Genomic DNA, 17,293 nt, shown 5'->3' on the forward strand with positions numbered 1-17,293 from the left:
GAGGAAAAGTGTCCACACACTAGGAAGCCCCTTCGCGGGTGGAGACTTCGGGAGGCGGAGTGGGGGAGCTTGGGAGCCGCGGAGGAGAGCACAGCAACAGGGGTGCGGAGGGCAAAGCGGACAGATTCCAGCGCAGAGGATTGGGCCGACCGGAACTCACCAGCCGAGAGGCTTTTCTGCTCGCCCGCCGGGGCGGGCGGGACTGGGAGCTGAGGCTCCGGCTTTTGTCGGAGCGCCGGGAGAGGACTGAGGTTGGCGGCGTGAACACAGCCTGCAGGGCGTTAGTGCACCGCGGCTAGCCGGGAGAGAGTCCGGGGAAAAGTCTGGACCTGCCGAAGAGGCAAGAGACTTTTACGTCCCTCTTTGTTTCCTGGTGCACGAGGAGAGGGGATTAAGAACGCTGCTTGAGAGAGCTCCAGGGACGGGCGCGAGCCGCGGCTAAAAGTGCGGAGCCCAGAGACAGACATGAGACGCTAAGGCCGCTGCTGCCGCCACCAGGAGGCCTGTGTGCGAACACAGGTCACTAGCCACACGCCCTTCCGGGGAGCCTGTGCAGCCCGCCACTGCCAGGGTCCCGGGATCCAGGGACAACTCGCCCGGGAGATCGCACGGCGCGCCTCAGGCTGCAACGTCACGCCGGCCTCTGCCGCTGCAGGCCCGCCCCACACTCCGTGACCCTCCCTACCCCCCGGCCTGAGTGAGCCAGAGCCTCCGAATCAGCGGCTCCTTTAACCCCGTCCTGTCTGAGCAAAGAACAGACGCCCTCCGGCGACCTACACGCACAGGCGGGGCCAAATCCAAAGCTGAGCCCCTGGGAGCTGTGAGAACAAAGAAGAGAAAGGGAAATCTCTCCCAGCAGCCTCAGAAGCAGCGGATTAAAGCTCCACAATCAACTTGATATACCCTGCATCTGTGGAATACCTGAATAGTCAACGAATCATCCCAAATTAAGGAGCCCTGTGGATGAAAGGCTCTTGGTGCTGCAGCCAGGAGTCAGTGCTGTGCCTCTGAGGTGGGAGAGCCAACTTCAGGACACTGGTCCAGAAGAGGCCTCCCAGCTGCACATAATATCAAACAGCAAAAATCTCCGAGAGATCTCCATCTCAACGCCAGCACCCAGCTTCACTCAACGACCAGCAAGCTACAGTGCTGGACATCCTATGCCAAACAACTAGCAAGACAGGAACACAACCCCACCCATTAGCAGAGAGGCTGCCCAAAATCATAATAAGTCTACAGACACCCCAAAACACACCACCAGACGTGGACCTGCCCACCAGAAAGACAAGATCCAGCCTCATCCACCAGAACACAGGCACTAGTACCCTCCACCAGGAAGCCGACACAACCCACTGAACCAACCTTAGCCACTGGGGACAGACACAAAAAACAACAGGAACTACGAACCTTCAGCCTGCAAAAAAGGAGACCACAAACACAGTAAGATAAGCAAAATGAAAAGACAGAAAAACACACAGCAGATGAAGGAGCAAGATAAAAACCCACCAGACCTAACAAATGAAGAGGAAATAGGCAGTCTACCGGAAAAAGAATTCAGAATAATGATAGTAAGGTTGATCCGAAATCTTGGAGATAGAATGGACAATAGAATGGACAAAATGCAAGAATCAGTTAACAAGGACCTAGAAGAACTAAAGATGAAACAAGCAACGATGAACAACACAATAAATGAAATTAAAAGGACTCTAGATGGGATCAATAGCAGAATAACTGAGGCAGAAGAACGGATAAGTGACCTGGAAGATAAAATAGTGGAAATAACTACTGCAGAGCAGAATAAAGAAAAAAGAATGAAAAGAACTGAGGACAGTCTCAGAGACCTCTGGGACAACATTAAACGCACCAACATTCGAATTATAGGGGTTCCAGAAGAAGAAGAGAAAAAGAAAGGGACTGAGAAAATATTTGAAGAGATTATAGTTGAAAACTTCCCTAATATGGGAAAGGAAATAGTTAATCAAGTCCAGGAAGCACAGAGAGTCCCATACAGGATAAATCCAAGGAGAAATACGCCAAGACACATATTAATCAAACTGTCAAAAATTAAATACAAAGAAAACATATTAAAAGCAGCAAGGGAAAAACAACAAATAACACACAAGGGAATCCCCATAAGGTTAACAGCTGATCTTTCAGCAGAAACTCTGCAAGCCAGAAGGGAGTGGCAGGACATATTGAAAGTGTTGAAGGAGAAAAACCTGCAACCAAGATTACTCTACCCAGCAAGGATCTCATTCAGATTTGATGGAGAAATTAAAACCTTTACAGACAAGCAAAAGCTGAGAGAGTTCAGCACCACCAAACCAGCTCTACAACAACTGCTAAAGGAACTTCTCTAGGCAAGAAACACAAAAGAAGGAAAAGACCTACAATAACGAACCCCAAACAATTAAGAAAATGGGAATGGGAACACACATATCGATAATTACCTTAAATGTAAATGGACTAAATGCTCCCACCAAAAGACACAGATTAGCTGAATGGATACAAAAACAAGACCCATATATTTGCTGTCTACAAGAGACCCACTTCAGACCTAGAGACACATACAGACTGAAAGTAAGGGGATGGAAAAAGGTATTTCATGCAAATGGAAACCAAAAGAAAGCTGGAGTAGCAATTCTCATATAAGTTTTTTATATATATATATATATATATATATATATGTAGTTTGCTTGAGTGCAGTGTTTTTTGTTTTCTGTACTGAATTCATTAGCATGGGTCGGTTTAAAATTTAGCATAGGTCAATATGTAATTTGTAAACTAATAAGGTCTTAAAAGTGAGGAATTAAGTCTTTTAAATTTAATTATTTATTGTAAAGAGCAGAATAGCATACATAAACAGGTGCCTAAGGAAAACTTGTATTCTAATATGGAACTCTCATGAACACCTTTTTTTTTTTTTTTTTCTTCTAACGGTATGATAGTAGGCCATTTGATTATTTTTATGGCTTTAACTTTACAACAATGAAATATTCGTAAATTTTAAAAAGTATTTTTCTTTATTTGATGCGGGTGGGATACTGGAGAAATGAAAGATCAAACATCTATTGAGGAATCCATACTTGTCTATATATTGTGTACTTTTATTTCAAGAACTGATTTAAAATTCCTAAAAGGATGCTATAATAAGTTATTATGCCATTTTACAGACTGAATTAAGTGAATTTCAGGGAGGTATGAAACTTGCCTAAGGCTATCCAGCTACCAAGCGGTAGAAGTGAGAATTAAATCCAGGTATACCTATAAAAAAAAAAAAAAAAAAAGAAGGCGAGGGCAGCACCAGGGTATGGGGTTGTTAGTTTTATAGGGGTGAGTAATTTCATACGCTGATGAGTGGGAGGAGTATTCCAGCTATTTTGGGGAAGGGGTGGGGATTTCTAGGAATTGAGCCACCGCCCACTTTTTGACCTTTATGGTCATCCTTGGAACTGTCGTGGCACCTGTGGGTGTGTTGCTTAGCTTGCTGATGTGTTACAATGAGTGTATACTGAGGCTCAAGGTCTAGTGGAAGTAGACTCGTCCGCCATCTTGGACCTATTTTGTTCTAATCAGTTTATGTTGTGTCCTCGGGCTATGTAATTCTTTTAAAGGTTGTGCCCTGCCCCCTTTCCTCCTGTTTCATATTGAATATATAATATTTACCAGAGTATGTTTTAATAATTAATACATGATATATTGTATAATTAATTTATATATCATATATATAATGATATCTATAGGTATTTGTTCTAATAAGTCATTAAAAATAAATGAATAAAAAAAAAAAAAAGTACAAATAAATGAGATAATTTCCAGAAACATAAAACATCAAATTTGATCCAAGTAGGAAAAAATATCTCAATAGACCAAATGACCATGATAGAAAATACAGAACTTTCCCTTAAGAATCTATGAGGCCTAGATGGTTTCAGAGAGTTCATTCTATGAACGTCTAGAGTGTAAATAATCCAATTCTACTTAAAATATTTCAGAACATAGAAAAAGAGGGAAAACGTCCAAATTTAACTTTCAAGTATATTTAATCTTTGGAGTTTTATTTCTTTTTGGAAATTTTATGAGTAGTTTATTTTTGAATTTGTGTTTATTTCTATAATGCTGGTTTTGTTTTTTATTGTTATTGCTATTGTCTTTACATAACTTATTTAAATTTTTCCCCCTTAAAACTCATTGGCCTTTTTTTAAACATCTTTATTGGAGTATAATTGCTTTACAATGGTGTGTTAGTTTCTGCTTTATAACAAAGTGAATCATCTATACATATACATATATCCCATATCTCTTCCCTCTCTTAATATTCCATCTAATCTCATTGCAGATACTCTGATCGTTTTGTTGAATAACATGGCTAAACATATTTAAAAATAAAATATAGAAGAGGAAATTATTTATTTAACCTTGGGGTAAATTTAATTAATGCATCAATCTGACTCATTTCAGTGCCCAATAGTGGCAAAATCTAAAATAACATCCAGCGGTTCTAGTGAGCAATTGTTGATATTGGGGATGGAGCTCATGAGGGTAAAACATAAATATCTGGTATGTTGCTAGTAATGTTTTCCAAGGATGGATAACCATAACTCAGATTCACCTGAAGAATAATGGTTAAGCTTAATGTGTTAGGACAAAAAGCTAGGGTACATGTCTATCTATAATCATAAAAGACATTGACTCAGTGGCATAAAATCAATATTATGCTAAAATAATGTCTATCAGGTCAGGCTAGTAACACCAGTTGTTGATGAAGATGTGGACCACCAGGAACTCATATACTTCTTGTACAAAGAAAATTTGGTAAAGCTTAGTTGAATTGCATATACATATATCCTAACCTAGGTGTGTATGTCCGTTACCTTGACCCAAGCATCCTTCCTCCCCAACCTGCTATCCAGGCCCACCTTTGTAAGAAGAGCAGCTTGGCATGATGAAGCAAGTGATGGTATCAGAATTTTCACATTGTCATGCAAAGCCTTTAATTCTAAATGCCAAAGCAAAAACAAAACAAAACAAAATTAAGAGATATCAAATATTCAGTAACACTAGACATTTGCGGTGTTTTGGAAAGGCTATATGCATGTATACAGAAGCTTGAGACTATTTAAAAGAAAGTGAGCCACTCCTTAAAATTTGGTCATCATCATTAATATTAAGGTCTGTCTCCATTTCCCCTCCCTTGACAAACCCTCATATCCCATATAAGGGTGTTTTTCAGATTAATTCATCTAACTATAGCTTCATCAGACCCAGAGAGCATTTGGATATAGAAAGTTTACTGGAAAATCATCTTAGATGAACACCTGTTGGGGAATGAACAAAGCAGAATTGGGCAGAAAGTTTAATGTTGATGTAGTCCCAACAATGGAGACATCTGAGCTCACAGTGAGCGCTACACTTAAGATGGCCAAGCAGAGTTGTCCTAAAATGAGGAAACAGGGCTGGGTTGACTACTCATTGGATTGATGCTACCCCTGGGAAGGAGACATGCCTTGGGCAAGGTGACTCACTTCAGATGAGGAAAATGCTGGTGGTGAGTAGATGTAAACACTAGACATCAGCTGTTTACAGCAGCAGCTGAATGAGTAGTAAGTGCTTCTATCATACAGGGAGGATCTTATTGGTGACCCACAGAATTCACTAAAATAACACTTGTTACCATTACCCTAAGGTTTTACCAGACTTAATAGATCACTGGAAAATAGATGAAAATACAGTCTCTTGGGTTTGACATTTTTTCCCAAGGAAGCCTTTTGTAAAGTATGTCTGGGGAATGAAAAAAAAAAAATCATGGAAATCTTAATTTACCAAATTGCAATTAGAAACATCATCTGAAAAACCAAAGCAATTCTAAGTAACCTGATAATATTTTTTACATTCCTTGGCCTTTCATATCCCTTCTAACATCACTGCTATGCTAATTTTGATATGCAATCACTCCAACGCCACAGCCAGCACCTAATCATGATATCCAAAGTTTATTTTTCTTTCTATTCTATAAGCCACATTAAATGAACATTTTGGTTGTTGGCAAAGAATCTGTTTGCACTCTACAAAAGAGAAGATCAGGAGTAATGCAAATAAGAATACATGAAAAAAGGGTAAAAATAGCATAATCAGTGCTATTTTTTTAGCACTAATCAGTGCTAAAAACTAAAACAATCAGTTTTAGCTTTTGTGAAGTCAAACTTTATGCCTTGGGACGATGACACAGATGTAATCTCCTTGCCACATTATTGAGTTCTCATAATGAAAGTTAAGTGAACAATGACATGCTAAGCAGATCATGAAATTCAGGAAGCATGTGGTAGTTGTTTAAAATTTTAATGAAATACTTTTAAAACTTTAAAACAATGGAAAGTTTGTCCCATAAATGAAATTTCAAAGGCAGGTCCTGAGTGGAAATTAGACACTACATTGGTAATTACTGGACTCACACAGAATTGAGCACTTCACTTTCACTATAACGTATTTTGGAGGATTTTAGGAGAGATGTATTGGAGTCAAAGTATAAGAAATGTACAAATGATCCAGAAGTTGGGTCTGTTTAGAGATAATTTTTGACATCTTTCAGTAAGCTTGCTGGAAAAAAATTTCTGGGTTTTGGTCATTATTTGCATCTCCAAGGGTGAGTCTTAGAGTCCACTTGAGGATCCAAGCTTGGAAAATATTCAGAGCTGTTCATGTCAGGGATCTTTTGAATGGTGTTTGCAGTACAGGGAACATCTTTTTCTGCAAAACTCTTGGATGGAATATAGACTAAATCACACAGAGTGACCTTCTTCATATGCTCCTTCTGTAACTCATGCTTTGGAACAACAGCCAGAAAATATTCCTCAAGACTGAGGATGTGATTAATTGCTTTTGTGACTTTATTAGGGAGTCCAGTCACAGTGACGATGTTTGCATCTTGGACTCCTCTAGGAGGGAAAGAGATGTCAACCTGAAATTGATACATGATTTTATGAATGGCTTTTCCACGGGATCAAATAATGTGGCCATGAACACGATAGTTTAGTGAAATTTGCTTAGTAACTGTTTTTTCAAACTTTTGCACCATTTCCATTATTGTATCCCGAACGGCTATGGTGTTATTTTTATATCCAATGTTTGTGATTTCGTCTTGTATCTCATTGCTCCCTTTACTTGGAAAATGGATAGTAACTTTATGCTCTAAACCAATTTGAGCAATAACTAACCCCTTCTGACCAATGATCTTGGGGTACTATTTGGGGTCTAATGTGAACTTGAGTCTGAAATTTCTTAATGATCGATCATCTATTTCAGTTTGTAAAGCTTTGACTTGTTCTTGTAATCTAGCCTTGGCTTGTTCTACATTTGCAGCAAGGCCAGTGATGGAAATGATATCAGACTCTAATTCAAGTGCTGATACCTGTATATTAACTTCAAACTCATCCATTATCTTGTGTATCCTACTTCCTTTCTGACCAATGATGTAACGATGTAGATCAAAGGGCGCATCTACTTCAGCAGTGACAGGAATTAAAGCCTTAAGGGCTTCCATGGCTGCTTCACACTTTTCCTTTGGCCTGAGATAAATATGGTGTCACATTTTGTTGGGGAAATAGAAGCAGCTCCTGTAGTGCTCTTTTCCCTTTCCTTATTTTCTAGAACAGCTGGCTGTTTATTGGTAAGTGAAATCTCCTCTTTCTCTGGGAATTTGATTTGAACGCTATAATCTCTAGTGATTTGTCTGATCCGAGAACATATTGGTCCCATGAAAAACTGAGGGAACTTCTGGGGAATAACACATTCTGTTGCTACTTCATTGTCCAAATCCCCATTAACCTCTTGAATATGTTTATTGACTGCTTCTACACAGGCTCTGCTCCTTTGATTGTGACTTTGTTACTCTGTTTTCCTGAACATGAAAAGTTAATAATCACACCACCATACTCCTCAGTCATCTCCTGTAACACCTGGCCCCTTTGCATAAAAAAGTGCTGGTCATACATGCGATTTATCAGTATGTTGTCCTCTACCACATTATCTAGATTTGTAATTAAACCGTCTAGTTTCTTTTGTGCATCTTTGACAGACTTCTCTGTCCCTATAATAGTTAACAAGTCTTGATCCTTGTCCTCAGGGATAGGGAAAATGATACATGCTCTAGTCTCTTCACAGACTTTGGGAACATTGCCTCCATTTTTACTCGTGAGGAATTTATGATACTCTGGCTTGAAATGGAGGACCACAGAATAACTCTTGGTTTGCTCTTCTACTAGTTGCAGCAGCTTTTTCTTGGCCACCTCCACATTTTGGTCAGGTCCCCTAATAACGACTCTTTGAAGTCCCGAGTTGTTTTTTGGAAAGTGGATATGGATACTTCCACATTCTTCCGTGACTGCACCAATCAAACCGTCTTTAGAGTCAATAAAGGATTTGTGTAGATTGGAAGGAATAGAAATTTCTAGTTCTGAAATATTGGCTATATCTTTCTGAATTGAAAGAATCAAATCACGAGCCACTTCACAGTTTGCTGGCTTTCCACTGATGACAATATTTTCTGAGTCGCTATTTGCTAATGAAAGATTAATTTTGGTGTTGCTTGCTGCACAGATTTCTTTGATGTTTGCACCTCCTTTTCCAATGATATTTTTGTGAAGCCTTTTGAAGATGAGAATAGTTATGGAATAGGTACTTTCTACAATGTCTGTCACCACATTCTCCAAATATTACGTGCATTTTTCTAATTCATTTCTTGGTCCTCTAATTTGGACAATGTCACTTTTTTTTTGTGCTGGGTCAGGAAAAGTAATTAGAACCTCTGGAAACTTCTTATGGATGTCATGTATCCATTCACCTTTCTGCCCAATGATTGCGTGGTGAAATCTTTGCTCAATGATTAAGTCATTGTGCTCATTTTCTAAATGAGAAGCAAGTTCAAGAAGTTCTTTCTTGGCCTGTTGGGCACCATGAGATTCCCTCTCAATGCTGATCTAGTTATTCTTTGCATTTTCAGGTGAGATTAGCACAGAAACTTTATTCCTTTCTTTAATCCCATTTATGATAACACCTTTCTTCCTTGTCAGGAGTTTGTGAAACTTATAGTCAACATTAATCTCTGCATAATCCATCCTGTTAATAAGATCTTTTACTATGACCTCAATTTGTTCTTTAGCATAATTAACATCTTCTGTCAGCACTTCTATTGTAATTTTATCTTCTCCAGTAAAATGTATGTGAACTTTTGGCATGTTCTAAGTAATTGTAGATATATTATAACCTTTCTTACCAATAACAAATCTGTGAAGCCAGGAAGGTACAGAGATAGAGGAAAGAGTGTAAACTTTGGTATTTGAGTAGGCTTCAGTAAATGCCTTCCTTAAACTTTCAGGCTTACAATGATATGTCACAGAATCTGACATGCTCTGTGAGGGTGAGATCTCTATTGAAACTCCAGTTCTTTCCAGGATCTCCTGGACGGAATTATTTTGGGGACCTATGTACATTTGTGCTGCAATTTCCTCTCCACATCTATGGATGTGGTTTTCTCTGTAGTATTGTCAAAAATCTTCTTTACACAAGCCTGATCCTGATCTAGTTGTTGCTTTTTTCCAGGAAAGCTTATTTGTATCTGATTGGCACTAGATGGTGAGATGTGGATGTGGTCCTCCATTTCCTGTAGGATTCTGTCAAAAGTTTTATTGGATGGTCCAGCAATGAAAGGATGAAATGCTTTTCCCACATCTAACCTTTCTTCAGCACACTTGTCTTGTTCAGTAGACATAAGTAAGACTTCATGTGGAGCCTTTTTCATGATCTCTTTGGTGCCAATAGTATTGATCCAGGTGCTGTGGTTAACTGGGCATAAGGTCTGAATGTTGGTTGCAGCTTTTTGTTCTAGGTCTTGCAGTTTTTCACCAGTCTTGCCTAGCAAGACTAGCAAAGCAAAGATGTTCTTTGGGAATGGAAGCTGTAGTTAAAACTTGTTTCTTAAAACATGCAAAAATCTCCTTCTGAGCTTTCGTGACAGATTCTGGCTTACCAGAGACTATAATGTAGAGGCATTGGTTTTTGACAAAAGTTATTTCTAGGTTGGCACCAGTTCTTTGCATGAAGTCTAGATAGAATTTTGCTTGTGTACCTTCCTCAAACAGATTCACATAGTGTTTCTCCTCCAGAGGCACATAAAACCTTGAGTGATGACTGATGTCATGATAAGTTGACTATTATTGTTTGAGGATGCAGCAGGCTCCTGAGCATTTTCCAACCAACTTGTTTTCTCTAGAAGTTCAGCAAATTTATCTTTGGAGTTTGGCATGTCAAGATCCTCTTCTGAATTTAAAGCAGTAAAATCATTATCTTTTTGAATGTATCTACTTGGGTGCTGTTAAATTTTCTTTGTAATTCATAGTTGATTTTTAATTAGTTAGAGGTATTGCAGCTATATGGTCAGTAGCCAGAAAATTCATCCTGTAGCTGCCTTTTTGCATATTACTGTGTGGGAAAAATAAATATTTTAAAGACATAATTCCTTTCCAAATTAATCTATAAACTCAAATCAATAAAAATTGAAATCCTAATATTTATAGAACTCATAAAAATGTCCAAGGTTCATCTATTCTACTGTTATGAGAGTACCAAGATAAGGTTCAAATTATAGGGACTGTGAGGAAACAGCCACCATTTTGTTAAAGAAGAGAAATATATCTTTTGATTATTCTTATCAGAGTCATCTCAAACCTCATTTTGCCTTACCCAGTGCCATCATTTTTTGACCTTTGGCACTATTGACTGCAAATTATTTTTGGAAAAATATAATTCTCTAGTCTTCAATAATACCATATTTACAGGGTTTCCTTATTTTCTTAATAGCTTTTTGAAGAATAATTTATATACTATAAAATTCACATAGTCTATGCATACAATTTAATGATTTTTAGTTAATTTACAGTGCTGTACAGCCATCACAACAACCCAGGCTAAGAACATTTCCATCACCCGAAAGAGCTTCCTCATGCTCATTTGCAGGTAATCCTGTTTCCACACCCAGGCAAAACTAATTTATTTATTTTTCCTCTATAAACTTGCATTTCCTGGACATTAAATAAAAATATTATCAAACAGTATAAGAGGGTCTTTTGTACCTTGTGTCTTTGCCTTTACAATCCGGTTTTTGGATTCAACCATATTATAGCATATATCAGTAGTATATTCCTTTTAATTGCTCAAAAATGCTTCAATTCTATTTACTTTTACCTTAATGACTGTTGTAACTCAATCTTCTTTCCTGGCTCCAAGACCTCCACTGGGACTCTATATACCCAAGTGTTACAGGATGCTCTTTTGGACTCCTTTCTTTGTCTATATTTTTTCCATATGTGATGTAGTTTACACTCATAACATTGAATATCATTGACAGACTGATGATCCTCAAATCTACTACTCCAACCCTGAAATGCAATGTGTATATGCATAAACCTTCTTCATATAATCACTTGAATGTCTAATAGTCCTTTCAAATGTAATATATCAAGTGAACGCTTGATTTTGCCCCCAGACTTTCTCTTCTTGGAATATTCTGAAACTCAGAAAATGTCCCCAGGGTTTTCTCCTATTTCTCAGGCCAAGTACTTGGCATCATCTTTGACTTCTCACTTTCTTTCACATAACACATGTAAAGTAAGAACATTCTTGTTAATCTAAGTCTGACCTATTCTCATCATTTCCATTCTACATTCTTAGTTTAAGCCAGCATGTCAATACTGTAACAAGTATTGAATTGCTATACCACTCCTACTCTTGGCTTCTTATGACCTATTTTCTACAAAACATTCAAATAAGAGGTGATGTCAGCATCATTGTGGTATAAAACATTCTTCCTTTTTGTCTCCCTTTTTAAACAATGAATTAAACATCCATCTACGGACAAAAACACCTTTGTGGAAGTTGTGGGATCCAGCACAGTATACCAAGGGATATGGAAGGAGTCTCACCCACCTGTGCATCTGGTAGGAGGTAGACAGATATCGGTATGGGCTGTGGAACTAGAAAAGCCAGCAAACCTGCCTCAACCCCTCTCACCACAGTCAAAAACAAACAAACAAACAAACAAACCATGGAGAGTGCTGACCTGGTCAGATACCTACAGATGAGAGAGATTTTGCAAAAGTCCAGGCTTCCTGGGGTGGAAATTCCAACATGTCACTGGAGCAAAAAACAAAAAAAATCCTGTTTGGTCACAGTGGAGATGGTATCAGGAATTTTCCCAGTGTCACCATCCCCCAAGGCAACACTGCACAGGGCTGAAATATCTGGCAACTTTAACCTCTTCTGTGAGAAGAAAGGAGAGCACACATTGCTCAGCTATCCCACTAGTGCAGGATGCTGCTGGAGAAACACATTTCTTTCCAGCAGAACTCAGAGTACTAAGGCAGAAGCTCCATGGTTGGGAGGAGGAAGAAGATTGGGAAAAAGTCAGTGAATATCAAAGTGCATTAAAGTGACATAGTTCCTGCTGACTGTGCTCAGGACTTTAACAGGAGGTCCACCCAGGAGACTCTGGGAGTACCTGTCCTGAAGATCTCCTCAACAGGTTTGCAGGCATCCCTAATAGTGCAAATGCTAAACTCACACCTCTTCCCACTCTGGCCACATGCTCCCAAGTGCAATGGTGAAAGCAAGTCTGGTAAAAAGTGCTATCAGAAAAACAGACCAGGATTGTGGGCAAGGGAGAAACCACAAACTTGAGCTATAACACCACCTTCTGGGAAATAAGAGAGGTTTCTCAGGAACAAGAAAATAAAGGACACATATCATCACCGAAAGATAACAATAAATCTCCAATAACTGATCTCAATGGCAGATTTTTGCAATTTAGCTTATAAAGAATTCAAAATAGCTGTTTTGAAGAAACCCAGTGAGCTACAAGAAAACTCAGAGAAACAATTCAATGAAATCAGGAAAAAAATACATAAACAAAATATTTACTGAAGACATAGAAAATGTAATAAGAACCAAACAGAAATTGTGGAGCTGAAGAATTCAATGAATTAAATGAGAAATGTAATAGAGAGCATCTGTATCAGAGTAAAGCAAATGGAAGAAAGAATTGAAAGAATGGAAGTGAGCTAAAGGACAGGAATTCTGAAACAACCCAGTCAAAGTTGAGCAACAACAGAAATGAATGGGGAAAGAACAACAATAAAAGACTAAGTGATTTATGTGATTCCATCAAGAGACAATAATTAGAGTAATCAGGATCCCAAAAGGAGAAGAGAGGGAGAAAGGGGCAGAAACTTTATTTAAAGAAATAATAGCTGAGAACTTCCCAAACCCGGAGTGAGACTTGAAAGTCCAAGTTGACAAAGTCAATAGATAATTCTATTATCTCAGTGCAATAGTACATTCTCCAAGACACATTAGATGAAACTGTGAAAAATCAAAGATAGAGAATCCTAAAAGGAGCCAAGTGGGGGGAAATTGTAACTCTTTAAAAAGAAACCTCCATTAGGCAATCAGCAGATTTCTCAGCAGAAACACTACAGGCCAGGGGAGAGTGTAATAACATATTTAAAGTGTTGAATGAAAAATTTGAAAACCAAGAATATTCTATCTAGTAAAGTTATCCTTCAGATCTGAAGGAAAAATGAAGACTTTTCTTGCCAAAAATCTGACAGCATTTATTACTACAAGACCTGCCTTTGAAGAAATGCTAAAAGGATTTCTATAAGCTTAAACAAAATGGCACTACTCAGTGACATGAAAACACTTGAAAGTATATAAAACATTGGTAAAGTTAAATATACAGTCACACTTAGAAAACTGCAACTTTTAATAGGATTGTGTGTTAACCACTTAACTATAATATAAAAGTTAAAGGAGAAGACTATTAAAAATAATTATAGCTACTATAATTTGTTAACAAATATACAATATAAAAGGAGGTAAATTGTGACATCAAAAATAAAAGACAGGGAGTGAAAGAACGAAGTTTGTGTAAGTGATCAAGTTGCTATCACCTTGAAATTGACTGTTTTCTCTATGAAATATTTTATGTAAGCCTCATGGTAACTACAAAGCAAGATCTTAGAGTAAATGAACAAATGATAAAGAAAAGGGAAACAGAGCATACTAATATGAAAATCACCATTTTACAGAGGTGGGCAGAAACAGAAGGAAAAAGAAACAATGGATACAAAACATCCAGAAAGCAATTGATGGCATTGGTAAGTCCTTACATATCAATAATTTCTCTTAGTGTAAATGGGTATAATTTAACAATCAAAAGCCACAGAATGGCTGGCTGGATTTATTTTTTAAAGCAAGAGCACATTGTATGCTGCTTACCAGATACTCACTTTGACTCTAAAGATGCTATGTGAGACAAGTCAGACAGAGAAAGACAAATACTATATGGTCTCACTTATATGTGGAAACTTAAGCTGAACTTGTAAAAACAGAGTACAATATTTGTTACCAGAGGCTGGGGGTGGAGGAATTGGGGATCTGTTGTTTAAGGGTACAAACTTGGAACTACTAGATAAATAAACCCTGGAGTCTAATGCACAGCATAGTGATATAGGCAATACTGTATTATAAACTCCATAGTTCCTAAGAGACTATATCTTACTTGTTCCCACCACAAAAAAATGATAATTACATGACATGTTAGAGGTGTTAGCTAACATCACTGTGGCAATTATATTGCAATATACAAATGTATCAAATCAACATGTTGATCACCCAAATGATACATAATGTTATATATCAATTATATCTCAATAAAAATGTTTAAAAAATGATAAATAACAGTCAAAAAGTTGATAAAGCATCAATAAACTCATACTCTTGTCCTTAATACTGTTGAGTGGGTTCCCACTGCAATTAGAATAAAATAAAACTATTAAGTAAAACTGTATGAAATTACCAATGCTTGATTATTTTTATCTATGAAAAGACATTTTATCTAATTCTTTTTGACCTTTTAAATCCTTTAGGACACAATCCCTTTCAACCTCAATTGTCTCATCTACCAGTCATGTTTCTATTATGTTACTGCTACATTGGTCCATCTGTTGTTTGGCCATGTCTTGTCAAATTATTCTTCAAAGCCTTACCATTTGCTAGTTCATCCATTTGCAAATCTCCTATTTCCAAGTCTCCTGTACTTTCCTCCTCTTATCATTCACTTCAAACATCATCTTAACTCAAATATCTCCTAAAAGATGACTTCTCTGCCTGACCTAACTAAATAAACTCTTCACTCTATCACTTTGCTCTTTTCTTTACTATTTTATTTACTTCAGTGACACAGTTAGGGTCTATCGCTATGCTTCCTAATACATACACACACACACACACACACACACACACACACACACACACACATTAGGATGTAAGTTCCTTGATTTCAAGAATTTGTTTGTTCATTGCTGTATTTTCATTGCCTAGTAGGGTGTGTCATGCTCCAAGAACTAAAAATTATGTTTTATGGCTAATAATTCAAATGACAAGCAGAAAAAATAAAACAATAAAATACAGCAAAAGCATATTCTATTGAACATAAAAAGGCACTTAAAAATCAATGCAGGAGTGCCTTCAAGATGACAGAGGAGTAAGACATGGAGATCACTTCCTCCCAACAAATACATCAAAAATATATCTACATGTGGAACAACTCCTACAGAACACTTACTGAACGCTGGCAGAAGACCTCAGACTTCCCAAAAGGCACGAAACGCCCCACATACCTGGGTAAGGCAAAAGAAAAAGGGAAAAACAGAAATAAAATAATAGGGATAGGACCTGCACCTCTGGAAGGGAGCTGTGAAGGAGGAAAAGTTTCCACACACTAGGAAACCTTTTCACTGGGGGGTGGGTGAGTGGGAAGCTTCAGAGCCACAGAGGAAAGCCCAGCAACTGGGGTGCAGAGAGCAAAGTGGAGAGATTCTCGCACAGAAGATCAGTGCCAACCAGCACTCACCAGTCTGAGAGGCTTGTCTGCTCACCTGGTGGGGCGGGGGATGGGGGTGGGGGCAGTTGGGAGTTGAGACTTGGGCTTTGGAGGTCAGATCCCAGGGAGAAGACTGGGGTTGGCTGCATGAACATAACCTGAAAGGGGGCTAGTGCACCACAGCTAACCAGAAGGAAGTCCAGAGAAAGCATTTGGAACTGCCTAAGAGGCAAGAGACCAATGTTTTAGGGTGTGTGAGGAGAGGAGATTCAGAGCACCACCAAAATGAGCTTCAGAGACAGGCACGAGTCACGGTTATCAGCACGAACACCAGAGACAGGCGTCAAATGCTAACACTGCTGCTGCAGCCACGAAGAATCCTGTGTGCAAGCGCAGATCACTATCCACACTTACCCTCCTGGGAGCCTGTGCAGCCTGCCACTGCCAGCATACTGCGATCCAGGGACAACTTCTCCAGAACACACAGCACACCTCAGGCTGTTGCAAAATCGTGGGAGCATCTGCCACCACAGGCTGGCGCAGCATTCCGTACCTCTCCATCCCCCCAATCTGAGTGAGCCAGAGCCCCTTAATCAGTCGCTCCTTTAACCCCCTCCTGTCTGGGCAAAGAACAGACACCAGAGGGTGACCTTCATGCAGAGACAGGACCAAATTCAAAGCTGAACCCTAGGAGCTGTGTGAAAAAAGAAGAGAAAGGGAAATTTCTCCATGAAGCCTCAGGAGCAGTGGATTAAATCCCCACAATCAGCTTGATGTACCCTGCATCTGTGGAACACCTGAATAGACAACGAATCATGCCAAAACTGAGTCCGTGCACTTTGGGAACCACTGTAGAATTTGGGTTTGCTGTATGCGACTGACTAGTTTCTGATTTTTATGTTTATCTTAGTATAGTTTTTAGCACATGTTATCATTGGTGGATTTGTTTAGTGGTTTGGTTGCTCTCTTTTTATTACATTTATTTTTTAATTGAATAATATTTTTAAAATTTTTTATTTTAATAACTATTTTATTTATTTTCTTTCTTTCTGTTCTTTCTCCCTTTTCTACTGAGCCATGTGGCTGACAGGGTCTTGGTGCTCTGGCCAGGTGTCAGGCCTGAGTCTCTAAGGTGGGAGAGCCGAGTTCAGGGCATTGGTCCACCAGAGACCTCCCAGCCCTTCATAATACCAATCGACGAGAGCTCTTCCAGAGATCTCCATCTCAACGTTAAGACCCAGCTCCACTCAAGAGCCAGCAAGTTACAGTGCTGGACACCCTATGCCAAACAACTAGCAAGACAGGAACACAACACCACCCATTAGCAGAGAGGCTGCCTAAAATCATAATAAGGTCACA

General features: G+C 38.8%; 1 pseudogene; it reads right to left on the minus strand.

Annotated features, from left to right (window-relative positions):
- Positions 1-6,387: 6,387 nt before the first annotated feature.
- LOC101284023 (vigilin-like) lies at positions 6,388-16,495 on the minus strand (annotated as a pseudogene).
- Positions 16,496-17,293: the final 798 nt, after the last annotated feature.

This window comes from Orcinus orca, chromosome X (assembly GCF_937001465.1).
Source record: "Orcinus orca chromosome X, mOrcOrc1.1, whole genome shotgun sequence".
NCBI classification, from domain to species: Eukaryota; Metazoa; Chordata; class Mammalia; order Artiodactyla; family Delphinidae; genus Orcinus; species Orcinus orca.